The sequence below is a fragment of the Anguilla anguilla genome, chromosome 8 (assembly GCF_013347855.1).
Source record: "Anguilla anguilla isolate fAngAng1 chromosome 8, fAngAng1.pri, whole genome shotgun sequence".
Taxonomy (NCBI): domain Eukaryota; kingdom Metazoa; phylum Chordata; class Actinopteri; order Anguilliformes; family Anguillidae; genus Anguilla; species Anguilla anguilla.
In genome coordinates, this window is record NC_049208.1 from 42,595,594 (window position 1) to 42,610,075 (window position 14,482).

At 45.3% G+C, this 14,482-nt stretch overlaps 1 pseudogene; it reads right to left on the minus strand.

The window, feature by feature from the left end:
* Positions 1 to 10,904: 10,904 nt before the first annotated feature.
* Positions 10,905 to 13,026, minus strand: LOC118234379 (annotated as a pseudogene).
* Positions 13,027 to 14,482: the final 1,456 nt, after the last annotated feature.

A 14,482-nucleotide genomic window follows, 5' to 3' on the forward strand; every position in this document is an offset into this window, starting at 1 on the left:
ATTAGCATTTTTGATCATGGTTATCTGTGGAGCTGGTCGTCCAGCAGTCTTGATCCTCACCTGCTGAGTAATCCAAACTGTGGAATGGCTGTGACAACAAGTAATCCACAAGTATTCTTCCCCATCCCACTCTCTGCGTCTGTGTCCATGCCTCTCTGTGACCCCCTCACTCACGCTGCCGTTAATTGCCTCGTTAGCAATATCAGCACCACTCCCCTCAAAATCCATTCTCGCCGTTAGCTCAGTCCCTCAGGGCTGCTACAACAAGCTAACTGTTGCGTTGGTTAACGCAAGTAGCTAGCTACTGCTCGATAAAAAAAGGGAAACGTAAATCTGAAAAAAGGAAATTTGGACAACGTCCTCTGCCTCTATGGACCAGCCTCCTCTGGTTGAAAAGGCTTAAATAAAATGTAATTTTTTAGTGACGTGTTTTACAAGTAGTTCGCAATTTGCACGTTATAATACAATACAGTGGTAGAGAATTGAAGATGAAATTAGGAAATTATCATTGGACCAACGCGATGTCAATATTGTATTCTGGTTGTTGATTGGTTAGGGAGGACGTCCTCCCTTGGAGCATCTTTTTACGTGTTTTGGCCAATAACAGATTAGCATGAAAAAAAATGAAGTACATTACATTGATATAAGAGATCCCGCCCTAAGGAGGACAGCAGGAGCCCGTCCTCCTCTGCCCCCCACCACCACTTCACACAGACTGCCCTTTCCCCTCTTGCCTGCCCTGCAGGTGTCGCTGTTGAAGCATTTTAATTAGAATTTCAATAATGGATTTTTTCCAAAGAGAGAGAAAATATTTTATAAATTATACTGAGATTTGGTAATGGGTTTATTTCAACCAATTACCCTTTTTTATATTTTGATCTCCCTCTTGCCTCTCAAAAATAGGAGGAGGAGCAACCTCCTCTGCCTCTATGGACCAGCCTCCTCTGCTATGTAGTGACCGGGTCACAACTGAATCGGCAGCTTCCAGATGTCACTGAGGCCCCGATAATTTCAAATGTTTGATTTCATCGGACGAATTCGGCAGGTGTCCAGTATTCAGAGATGGACAACGACTTTTATTTTTATTTTTTTAAAGAAAGGCAACCGGCAATGACCAATGACAGCACTGTTCACAAAAGCGACAAACACTGGGTTTTTAAATAAAGTGGTTTTATAAAGGTTTACCTTGGCATGTACACAAGAAAAGTAGGTTAACAATCTGAAAGATGTCAAATAAAACAGGAGGCAAAATCAGCAGTACTCCGTGTTTTCAATGGACTCCATAAATGGAAGAGATAACGTACGTTACTGAATTAATGTGGCAGCAGAAAGTAACTTCTCATGCAAGAATTGGCCTACCACAACAACTAATGACAGCTGTAAGCTTCGAAAGTGTTTCAGTAAAATCAATATTGTTACACCGTTCTCCTGACGGCAGTTGGAGATGGGTGCCTAACGTTAGCTTGTTACACCATTTTTTCTTTAGTTCAGTTGGAGGAAAAGTTTAACTTTTACTACAAAGTTGATACAGTTTCATTGTTTAAGTTTCTCAGACTGTGCTAGCTATTTATTTATTGAACGTGACTGTTGAAACGTCTTATAAAAAGTTTTCAAAAACGAAATAGATTTGTTGGATTGAAAAGTCATTGTTGAAGTAATGAACGCATATTTCCAGTAGCTATTGCCTAAAGTTACTGTTAAAAGTCTCACTCCTTTTTAAAATCTCATTCTCCGGAATGAAAATATACATTTTAAACACAGTTTAAAGGCTGTGATGTCACCAATATAATTAGCAGCACAACACAAAAAAGCTCTAGACTCATTTTTCAGCATTTATCCATCCACATGCATGCAGGTTCTAATAGCCTATTAGCAATTCAGGATTTTAAAACGGTACCAGCAGTACCTGAAAAAATATTTACGTTGACTTGCGAATGAACAGTTAGCAAAAACAGTCAGAATTAGCTAACAAGATAGCTCAATCACAGCCTTCCTAATCCCGACCTGGCTTTATAATTAGGCATAAAATAAATTAAGTGCAAATCTTGCATGTCAAAATCAAATATCTACTCGCCTGGACATTAATTGGATGGTTAGGAGGACTTAAAAATGAAATACAAAATTAAATCTGCTTTTGTACAACCACGTTATTTTCTTTGCAATCTCGGAGACTGGCAAAATGACAGAGTAGATTGCTACCACAGTGGGATGATCCGTATGAATGGGAGTGGTGCAGTGCGATACATGCTTGTTATTGTCAGGAGTCGCACACGTTAGCTCCTCCCACCCAACAGTAACCAGGTTTTCTTTTCCCCCCACAGGAACCCACCCACCACAAGGAAACCAGTACGAGGAAAGTGAAAGGCAAATTATTTCATTATACAATTTGTACAAGTAGGGTACGCCACGATCTCGCACTAACCCCTAACCTTACTGCTTTCCCCTCCCCATTCCTGCACCTCCCCACTCCTACACCCTGCTACCCGCCGATGGCCCCCCTTCCCTCCTACGGAGCCCCAGCACAGGTAAGAGCACACTCTGCTCACATAGCACACACACATAGGCCACTGCAGGTTTCCCCCTCACACATGTTCACTCCACACACCAAATAGTGTTCCCAAATCTGGCTCCCCTGCACGCGGTCCCGCACCAGGAGGGGGGGGGCCCACTCAGCCGTCTGGGGAATTACCAACACCAAAAAGGGGTTCTCACACACGCTCCACACCTCTCACTCCCACACACACACACACAAACACACATTAAGCAATAACAAAAAAAAAAAAGAAAGATGGGATGTAATCCGGCCCGTGCCTCTATGCCTGGCCTTCCTACATCCCAAAACATAAAAACCAAACCAGAACGAACACACGCTGCGTCCCGCCCATCCACACTTAGTCTCTCGGCTTCTGGGCTGCATCCCGGAACACTCTGCTGTACACTGTGCTCCAACCTGGTCTCAGAGACCGCCACGTGTGGATCTCACTGCACCCCACACTACTCAGGAGGGAGCAGGCACTAGTTCCAGTCCTGGTCCGCTTTCGCCTATATCCTGGACTGCACCGCCGCACCCTGGCCCGGTCCCGATCGTCGGTACTGCTAAGCTGGAGAAATCGCTGGATTCACCACCCTTGTCAGGGCCAGCGCAGCATCGCCCCTCACAGGACCAGCGCAGCGAATCTTCTCATAGGACCAGCGCTGCATCTTTGCTCACGAGACCAGCACAGCATCTCTCCTCGTAGGACCAGCGCAGCGTCTCTCACAGGGATATTGCAGCGTTCCTCCTCCTCCGGGACCGCCCCCCAGCAAGCCACTGCCAGACGGAAGAGAGACAACACATTCATTCAAAAACAACAAACGTCAAAGAAAGCGAAGCCAAAAAAGTGAAAAACAGAAGCTAAAATCCTCTCATGAGGAAACCCATTCATTCATCCCGCGTCTCTCCTGTGTTCTTCCTCTTACCTCCCCTCTTTATACCCGCACAAATCACTAATTACATATGGGACTCAGCTGCGCCGTTCCCCCGCCAGTGCAACCCGCAATCAGCCCATTACCCCGGCGTGCATTCCACGCGCGGATCACAATTAACCAATTCCCCCATGATTCCAGCACAGTGAAGCCAGCGGCTTCTCAGGCTCACCTCCTGACATTATCATCCATAGATCAGGGGCCTGTATCATGAAGCAGGATTACAGAGTTAGCTAGCTGGATAACTGTACTGGGTAAGATCCAGTGACAAAGGGTCAAAATGCTGTGCAGTGCAATGTAAAGTGGTACACCTGGTCACCATAATGCCAAGTTAACGTAATTTATCAAAAAATGTATAAATTTTTTTAAACTAGCTGGGTGTTTACAACTTCGATGAGAGGATGAAGCGGAACTATCCTTCTGGTCATGAAAAGAGAAAAAAAAACACCACGAGAGTGAATTGTGTTCTCTCCTCTCCAAGTTTGATGTCAGCAAATAACAGTAACGTTAAGTTGATGTGCTAGCTTGCAGTGCATCTAGTCTGTCTATCTTGCTAACCTAGCTGGGCAGTGCATCTCTTGGTCTGTCTGTGTCTCGCTTGCTTGCCAGCCACTTCCAGGGCTGTGTTCTGTGACTTTGTGCCTGACAAAAGTGAGAGTGAAATACAACTATTTATTATGTATGATAAACGCCAATGGGCAACGGGGTTTATAAACTGCAGCTTGGAAAAAATAGCCGCATTGCGTGTGAGCATGTGTTCATATGCGCATGCACAAAATGAAACTCGCGCTTTCCAGCAGCAAACTCTGTGGTGACCAGTCCAGACAATATATGGGCGTGATGGCACTCCTCATAGGCGCATATAATTTTAAAACAAGACAATGATTATCTAGACTCTCAGTCAAGGTTTAGTTACAACTCTGGACGAATGCAAGATGGAAAGCAATGGATTGACATTGACTATTGAATTTAAAATATTGATTAGCTGGGCATACTGGGCAATATGAATGCACATCTCTCAGTAAATAATAACCATCAAGTATTCAGCTAAGCCACAGTATAAATAGTATTTTATATTTGAAAATGTATAAAAGGAAATCTGGGGGAGCCAGTTTGAATGGGCCTGATTCAGCATGACTTCAGCTATCTCTCTTTGGGCAACTTAGGCAACGGAATAAAGTGCACTGCAGAACCTGAGAGCGTACATCGGCTAGCACAAAAAGGCGGTGCTGGGAGATGGGTAGTTAGTGAGAGAGTCTTTTACTTTCTGCTCCACCTCCTAGGCAACCACACCGACTATGCAGGATTGGGGCTGAATCAATCAATCAATCAATCAATCAATTTTTATTTGCATAGCGCTTTTAACAAAAGAGCTTTGTCACAAAGCAGCTTTAGAGGGAACCGGCCCCCAAAGAGTAAACCTAGGGCAACAGTGGCAAGGAAAAACTCCCTGACTGATAACAGGAAGAAACCTTGAGCAGAACCGGATTCAGAGGGGGAACCCATCTACCACTGGCAGGCACTGGTTTGTTATGGAAATGGCGTACATGAAAACAGATAAATTATAATACATAAACAACCAATCCAGTATTAATTAAGTACAAGCAAAGGTGACTCCTGTCACGTACAGAGATGGGCAGGAACGCCAATGAGTGGCAGGATCAGACGGGGACAGGCTTAGTGCTACAGCTGAATCAACAGTGGCAGGAGGCGGGGTGCCCAGCTGGTCTAGCTGGTCTAGGACTGGAGCTCCAGGCCAGGGGGGGTTCTCAGCAAACTTGGGCCAGAGCTCCAGGCAGGTGCCCAGAGCCGAGGAAGCCAAAAAAAAAAAAACATTGTTAGGGGGTTCATCTCCTCTGGCTGTGATGGATATTCCTCGGCTTAGTAGATGCGAGAGAGGGCATCCGGTTTGGTGTTCTTAGATCCTGGGTGGTAAGAGAGAGAAAAGTCGAATCGGTTAAAGAACAGCACCCATCTGGCCTGTCTGGAACTTAGCAGCTTAGCTGACCGGATGTGTTCTTGTGGTCAGTCCAGACAATGAACAGTAGCTCCGCTCCCTCCAACCAGTGCCTCCACTCCTCCAACGCCATCTTGACTGCTAACATCTCCCGGTTCCCAATATCATAGTTGCGCTCTGCAGGGGATAACTTGCAAGAGAAGAAGGCACAGGCACAAGTTTATGGTTCTGCGAGAGTACGGCCCCCACCCCAACATCAGAGGCATCCACCTCCACCACAAATTGACAGGAGGGGTCAGGCAGGTTGAGAATGGGTGAGGAGGTGAACCGTCTCTTTAACTCACTGAAGGCCTTGTCTGCCGCAGGTGACCAAAGAAAAGGAGAACTTGGGGAGGTTAATGCAGTGAGGGGCCGCCACCATGCTATAGTTCCAGATGAATCTTCTGTAGAAGTTAGCGAACCTCAAGAACTGCTGCAACCTCTTCCTGGAGGCCGGGACCGGCCAGTCAACGACTGCCCGAACCTTGGCTGGGTCTATCTGCATGTTCCCTCTAGGAACCACAAAGCCCAAGAAGGAGACCTTGGGGACATGGAATTCGCACTTCTCTGCTTTTACGGACAGCTTGTTCTCCGGAAGCCTCTGCAGGACACACTCGACGTGACGTACATGTTCCTGCTCAGATCTGAAGAATATAAGGATATCGTCTACGTAGACGAAAATGAATACATTCATAAAGTCTCTGAGAACATCATTTACCATAGCCTGGAAGACAGCAGGGGCATTGATGAGACCAAAGGGCATGACCAGGTACTCACTGGGGGTGTTGAAGGCCATCTTCGATTCGTCCCCATCCTTGATGCGGACCAGATGATAAGCGTTCTGAAGGTCCGGCTTGGTGAACATGGTTTCCCCCTGCAAGAGTTCAAAGGTAGATGATATGACCTGTTCTTCACCGTTATATTATTCCAGGTGTACTGGAACAGTTCTATGAATGACAGAGTAGAGAAGGTGACTATCGAGAGCTCTGGCATTGATGGGGTCCAACAGAGGCTAGAATGCCTAGTTGCACAGCCAGGGAGGAGTCCAAAAAATTAGCATCAGCTCCAGAGTCGATGAGAACCGGAACCGTGTGATACGGCTCGGTAAATCCTAACTGAGCATGGAACAGAGGACGAGAGGGTCTTTTGGAGTGAATAGCATGGCTCACCAGCGCCCTCTGGTTGACTGATGAGCCCCTCCTGTTACTGGACAGTTAGACACGTAATGACCTCCCTGGCCACAGTACAGACAGCAGTTCTCCCTCTGGTGGCGCTGTGATTCCGCTGATGACAGCCTGGTCCTGCGGAGTTGCATGGGTTCTGCTAAGTCGCTAGAGGCGCTTGAGGTTGGTACGGACAAGGAAGAAGACAGCAATGCTGGTGGTCGCGGGAGGCTTCGGGGAGTTCTGGTCAGTGCCCTCTCTCTCACCATCGTTCCTGGAGACGTCTGTCGATGCGGATGGCCGTGGCGATGAGGGTGTCCAGATCTGCCAGGGGATCCCGAGCCACCAGCTCGTCCTTTATGTCATCCGAGAGCCCATGGTGGAAGGCCAGCGAGGCAGAATTCCACTCGCTCTCCGCTGCGAGGGTCCGGAACTCAATGGAATAGTCAATAACTCGCTGGCCCCCCTGGACCAGGTTAAACAGTCCACAAGCACCCTCTCGGCCAGGGGTAGCGTGATCGAAAACCCTCCGGAGACCATCAGAGAAGGCTATCACCGAAGAGCAGAGGTCCGATTGCCTCTCCCACTGGGCGGTTCCCCAGTCCCTAGCCCTTCCAGTGAGCTGGGTGATCATGGAAGCCACTCGGAACCTCTCGGTGGGATACGAGGGGGGCTGCAGTTCAAAAGTCAATGAGCAGAGAGTGAGGAAGGACCAGCAGGTACCCAGCGCTTGCCTGACCAGGGTAAGATGCTGGATCTAGTCGTTGAGAGCCTCCAAATGTTGGTAATGGCGTGCGGAGGATTCCTGGAGAGCCCCCGCAATGGCGGTGAGTTGTTGCTCATGTTGATATAGAGCAGTAGCCTGTGCCGCCATCTCTTCTCTGAACATCTCAGGGTCGGCTGGGTTAATTTCAGGCCAGATTGTCCTGTAATGAGCACTGACTCAAAATAGATAAGAACCCACAAGCACGACACAGAAACGATCAGATGAGAATTCAAGATTCAAGGTTTAATCCAGAAAACAGGCAGGGGTCAGAACCAGGTAATCAATCAGCGAAGGCAAACTTTAACAGACTGGGAGCAGGCAGGGAATCAGAATCCAGGTAATCAATCAGCGAAGGCAAACCTAACAGACAGGGAGCAGGCAGAGAATCAGAGTCCAGGTAATCAGGCAGGAGTTCAGACAGGAGGGTACAGAAATTGAGTAGTAAATGCTGGAAAGCTTAGCGCAATGCAAAAGACAATCTGGCAAGGAACAAGTGGAAATGGACCGGTATACATACTGAGGAACTAATGAGGGAATGAGCTGCAGGTGGGGAAAACCAGGTGAAGGGAATGAGGTGATAGCATGGAATGTGGGAGTGGCAGGATCTGAAACGACAGGAGAGTTAGTGACATGGCATGAGAAAACAAACCCAGATGAAGAAACTAAGAGTTAGTAACCATGAAAACAAATGAGTAAACTGAATGAATGAATACAGGGAGATCAGGAAGGATTCATAACAGCTCCAAAGTGTTCATGCAATCAGGTATCAGGCTTCTGAGGTTCGGGAGGCATTACTGGAAGCCAGACAGATGATCAACGATCCTGTGGCCAAAGTGGAGGCACAAGCACTTGCAGAGGAAGTTGGGTCTTAACGCTTCTTGATTTGCTGTGTCGTATGCAGGGGTTAAATTGGGGGTGGACGGCATCCACCCACCTTTGGTAAATAAATAAATCATTTTGACCGGCAGTTTTACAAATAACTATGACAATCCAGTCCATTTTTCGTATGCTCCAGTCCATGTGTTCCCTCAAGCCAGTTACTCGCTCAACTATTCAAAAATCCGAAGAAAAAAAACTCAGGAAAAAAAAACAGGAGGAACAGTCGTTTATATAGACAGGCACAGAAAGAAAAAATATTGTTGATTGTCTTGATTGTTTGGAAGCGGACGCGGTGGGTAATTTCTTTAACATGTAATTTCATGTATGCAACATTTTAAAGAGAGATGAATAAACAGTACTCACGAATGCCGGCTATTATTAACGGCAACTTTGATTGCTTGAGCAAAATCAGCAGGTTGCTGGTCAGCAGCTAAGATAGGATTGAATATTTCCCCCATACATAATGTTTTATTCAGCGGCAACTGGTGAGCTGAAAATTGGTGGGGCACAAAACTTTCCTTTAAACTAATCATTGATCTCAACCTGTTTTCATTAGTAATTTTTCCTTTATTATCAAGCGTGCCAATGATCGGACTAATCAAATGGCAAGTAGCCTAACACACTTCATACCGTGTTAGGGGGATTAAATCATGAATTTAATTTATCTAAAAATCTGTTTTAATCACCAAGTAGTCTACACTTAACAAACAAGATACATCAGTCTGTTTTCTACCGTGTTAGCTTTCAGAATAACCAGCAAAAACAAAACTTGCACTTCAATTTTGTTTACAATCTATGCATTCCAGAAATTTGCCATGAATTTGAGTACGGAGAAAGAAGTGAATGTATTCACAAATAATGTTGATTAAAAATGTGCACAATTTCGTACTGCAAATGAAAATAAATGTAGGCTATAAGGCCTGGGCTACTCGCTAAAACTGCCTATTTGGGGAGAGCTGGCTATATATGATGGTATTGCTATTGAGTAGTCTATTTTGTGGATTAATTGCATTGATACTCAAGGAAAATCCGGGGAGGATTCCGCTACTGCTTATTGATTAAAACGGAAGAAAAGAGACTGAGAAACAGCAAGAGGAATTTCAGCTATGAGGCTCCTGATGAACCAGTGATGCACTGAAAAACCTTGAAGTCAACTACTTCAACATTGTGATCGACTCTGCTGTGACATCCATGGATGAGAGATTTGAAACACTCAACCAGATGAAAACCAAATATGGAGTGCTGCTGAACTTCAGCACTGCCTCTCAGATGTCCAGTGAATCTTTAAAGAATCTTTAAATGACTGTGACATAAGGGGAATGGATCTGGCACACGAGATTCAGAATTTACCTGATCTGCCATCAGATAAGATGACTGCCTTTGAGCTGCTTTCCTTTCTCTGTGAGACAAATCTGGAGGAACTCTATCCTAACCTTTGGACAGCCCTAAGAATTGCAGTCACCCTACCAGTAACAGCATCGGCAGAGAGGAGCATTTCAAATTTAAGCTCATAAAAAGCTACCTGAGGTCTTCTATGTCACAGGAACATTTGCGTGGTCAGGCCATCATGAGCATAAATCATGATGTGGGGAAACACATGTCCTATGATGACATCATTGATGATTTTGCCTCAAGAAAGTGCAGAAGAGGAATATTTTGATGGTAAGATTTTAATTCAAACATCCAAATGTTTACACACTTAGTAACATTTAAGATTGTGTGGCAGAAGTGCATATGTGTAAATGACTGCTTATCTAACTGTGACATACTTTCTCAAATTCTTCCAGACAGTCCAGATAGACTGGTGCCCATGCTGATGCTGAAAATGCCCAAGGTGTAGAGGGAACCAAAGTTAATCACAGAGCTGCATAGGTTTTGTTTTACTATTTTGAGACATATAGCTGCAGCCATAGCCTATAGGCTTATGTTTACATTGTATAGCCAAAGCTAATCACACAGTTGTATAGGTTTTATTTGACTATTTTAAGACATATAGCTGCAGCCATAGCCTGTAGGCTCATGTTTACACTGCATAGCCAAAGTTAATCACACAGCTGTATAGGTTTTATTTTACTATTTTGCGACATAAACCCGCAGCCATGGCCTATAGGCTTCTCTTTACATTGTATAGTCAAAGCTAATTGTATAATATTGTGAGGACTGGACTAATTACTAGGCAGCAGAGTTTGGTTTACATGGCTCAAGGGTCAGGTAGGAGGGCCCCTTAGCAGAATTTTGCTTAGGGCCCCAGGGAGGTCAGGACCGGCTCTGGCTGCCTCTGCTGATAATTGCCGATTGATTCCCAAGTATGGTGGCTCTGAAATGCAAAACACGAACGTACAAAAATAAGACACAACAAACAGCTCTCAAGTGCAAATCACTTTTTGCTTTATGAATTCTAAAACTGCAAGGATGATTTTCCCTTTTTTACATTACATTACATTACAGGCATTTAGCAGACGTACAACAAGTGCATTGGTTCACGATGTAGAGGTGCAAAAGAAACACTAGAGTGAAGTAAGGATCGTAGTGCCAGAAGTGACCACATCGATCAGGACTCCAACCCTGTAGAGCAGGGGTGTCAAACTCAAATACACAGTGGGCCAAAATTTAAAACTTGAACAAAGTCACGGGCCAACATTGAACAAATGAACCTTTTAATATGGACCCAAACAAGTTTTGCTTTAACATTGAATATGGAACAAGCAACGCTTATTACTATACAATATATAACAATAGTGCAGACATGCAAAATCGAATTTCAAATAAAAAAACACATCAATGGCATTAATTTATTAAATGAAATTTAAATAAAAATCGTATGCCTCTTTTCTATTTGCAGCCTTCTGATTTAAATATCAAAATAAACTTTTTCCACAGGCTAATAATTTTAAAAATAAAACAACAATAATAAATCAATCAACCATTCAAGCCCATGCCTTGGAGTAGCAAGAAAAAGTGCATAAAGAAAAGGTTAATTATTGCTCAGTTTGCTACACACTGATCTAATCTGATGTGCCCAAGCCAGATACCTGGCATCTCTTCTTGGATGCTAGTTCATCAATGTCTGGGCTCAGGCTCTGAGCTGAGGAAATCCTCAGTATCGAGCGATGGTATTCATCAGTCAGACGTCTCCTGTGAGATGTTTTAGTCATCTTCATCGAGGAGAAAAGTTGCTCACATAGATAAGTGCTGCCGAACATGGAGAGCATCTGAGCAGCTTGGGTGCGGAGCTGAGGCATTGTGTCAGGGATGAACTGTGGAAACTGTGCGGCGCCCACAGCATCATACTTTGACTTCAGCGTGTCATTACACTGGAGTTCAATCAGCTCCATTTGGAGGTTGGTTGGTGCGTTTTCCACATCAACTGCGAAGGCGGTAGAGATCTGCGTTTTTATGGTTTGGCAGCAGGGAAAATGGCCAAGGTTTCCTTGCAGCATCTGATTCTCCCACAGGCACAGTTTAGTTTTAAAAGCCCTCACTGCAGCGTACATGTCTGTGATGATGCGCCCCCGCCCCTGAAGCTGCAGGTTCAGCGCATTGAGATGGCTCGAGATGTCACACAGAAAGGCCAGCTCACACAGAAACTTTTGCTCCCGGAGCTCTGCTGTGTCCTTCCCTTTGCTTTCCAGAAACTGACATATTTCCTCACGCAGCTCGAAACATCTGTTCAGTACTTTTCCTCGGCTTAACCATCTCACCTCTGTGTGATACGGCACGTCTGCGTATTCCGAACCACACTCCTCCAGAAAAGACTTAAACTGGCAGTGATTCAGACCTTTGGCTCTTATAAAGTTAACTACTTGTGTTACTGTGGTCATAACATGTTCCATCTTTAGGGCTTTGCCACACAGTGATTCCTGATGTATGATGCAGTGATAAACAGTTAGCTCACCTGCACAGTTCTCTTCCCGCATCTTCTCCCGAACCCTGCCCACCAGTCCACTCTTTTTACCGCACATTGCTGGCGCATCATCTGTCGTTAATCCAACGAGTTTATCTCACGGCAGCTTTATTTCAGTTACACATTTGGAAACCTCCTCAAAGATTTCCTTTCCTGTGGTTGTGCCATTCATTGATTTTAATCCCAATAGCTCCTCCGTAACACACAGATTTGAGTCCACTCCACGGATGAAGACTGACAGCTGAGCAGTATCAGATGCGTCGCTGCTCTCATTACAGCAAGGGAGAATGCAACGAAATCTTTTCCCTTTTCCATCAGCTGGTCATACAGATTGGTGGCAAGATCACATGTGCGATCAGCTACTGTGTTTCTGCTCAGGCTCATGTTTGAAAATGCTTGCTTTTTCTCGGGGCACACGAGGTCACAAACTTTCATCATGCACTTTTTCACAAACTCTCCCTCATTAAAGGGCCGGGCTGATTTTGCGATCTCTGCTGCCACAATATAACTAGCCTTTACAGCAGCCTCACTTTGTGATGTGGCTTTTTTGAACATATTCTGTTGTGAAACCAAACTTCTTTTCATCTCCTCTACTTTCTGTCTCCTTTGAGTCATGTCCAGGTCCTTGTACTTGTCATGGTGTTTCGTTTCATAGTGTCGTCTAATGTTGTACTCCTTAGTTATAGCCACGTTGACTCCACAAACAAGACAAACAGGTCTGTCTTTTACATATGTAAACAGATATTCTTCCTCCCACCTGTCCAGAAAGCTCCGGTTTTCTGCCTTTCTTTTCGCCATTTTTGGGAAGGGGTAGCACGGTGAAAGTTGTAGCGTGAAGTCGCTATGACTACTGTCCGTTTGTTGTTGAACGTTTGGACGTCCTACTGCGTTTCTGGGTCCTGTCCTGATTGACGCGCCAAAACAACAGCAGAGCATTATGGGATTTGTAGTATTAGCGGTGAATGCGCTGTATACACAAATCCGACGAGAACTCTATGGGCGCCGCCATCTTGCCTGCCGCCATTACTGCGTGCCCGCGGAGTGTGACAGTCTGACACTTGCCGGTGCCCTCTAATGGTTTTTCAATGAAAGCATCCTGCAGGGCTGCCGCTAACGGGACCAACACGCTACTTCCGCTACTTTCTTAGCAGCAAGGCACGCAGTAATGGCGGCGCTGCTTTACTTCCGGGTTTCGCCGGATTTGTCTATAATACTGGCGGGCCAGCTCTAGTAGTCATTTGGGATTGCCTCGCGGGCCAAATATAATTACACTGCGGGCCAAATTTGGCCGGCGGGCCAGAGTTTGACACCCATGCTGTAGAGTAAGCTGTTCAGCAAGCAAGAATCCTACCAAGTACAAACTAGCACTGGAATCACATCTAATCACACCTAATCAGACAAAAACAATCCTGCCAGATACACTAACGTAATCATATTAACTAGGTACAGTGAGCTAAACTATAGGCTAGGGAGGGGTGGGGAGAGGTGCAGCCTGAAGAGATGAGTCTTCAGTCTGCGTTTGAAGGTGGTAAGATTCTCTGCTGTTCTGACCGCCACGGGGAGGTCATTCCACCAGCGAGGGGCCAGGACAGACAGCAGACGGGAGTGGGAAGTACAGACGCGAAGAGGGGGAGGTGCCAAGCGTCCAGAGGTGGCAGAACGGAGAGGTCTGGCTGGTGTGTAGGGTCTGATGATCCTCTGGATGTACCCTGGTGCTGACCCCTTAGCTGCCTGGTATGCAAGCACCAAGGTCTTAAATTTGATGCGAGCCATAACAGGCAGCCAGCCTTTTGGCAACACTTGGCAACACTAAGATAACACAAAGTGAAAAAAAGAGTGAGAGCACCTATTATCGACTGGGTTTGCGCAATAGAAAGCAAAATGTAAACATATTTGCAACTATATAAAAATAGGCAAAATATCAGTAACACATTATACATAGATATGTAGAAATGTCCTTATTATCCTCGGGGGGCTATTTCTTCAGTACTTTTGCATTATTTTGTGCCGGTAAATATGTTAATTTTGAAAGGCAATTAGTGATTTACACCTTCCCTTCCCATGGCAAATAAATGAATGTTTTCAACACATCTTCACTAGATAGCATCAACAGGATAGGTTTGATTAATCTACTGATACAGTCCAGATGACAGAAAAACAGATGAAGGCGTTGTTTTCTCAATCTACTTGCATAAATGGAGTAATCATGAGACTCAGTTAGCACCTCTGTGAGTTTTTTCATCTTTAATGATGCTCCAACTCTCCGTGGTACCCTGCTTGTGCACACAATCATGGTAAATGATGCAATC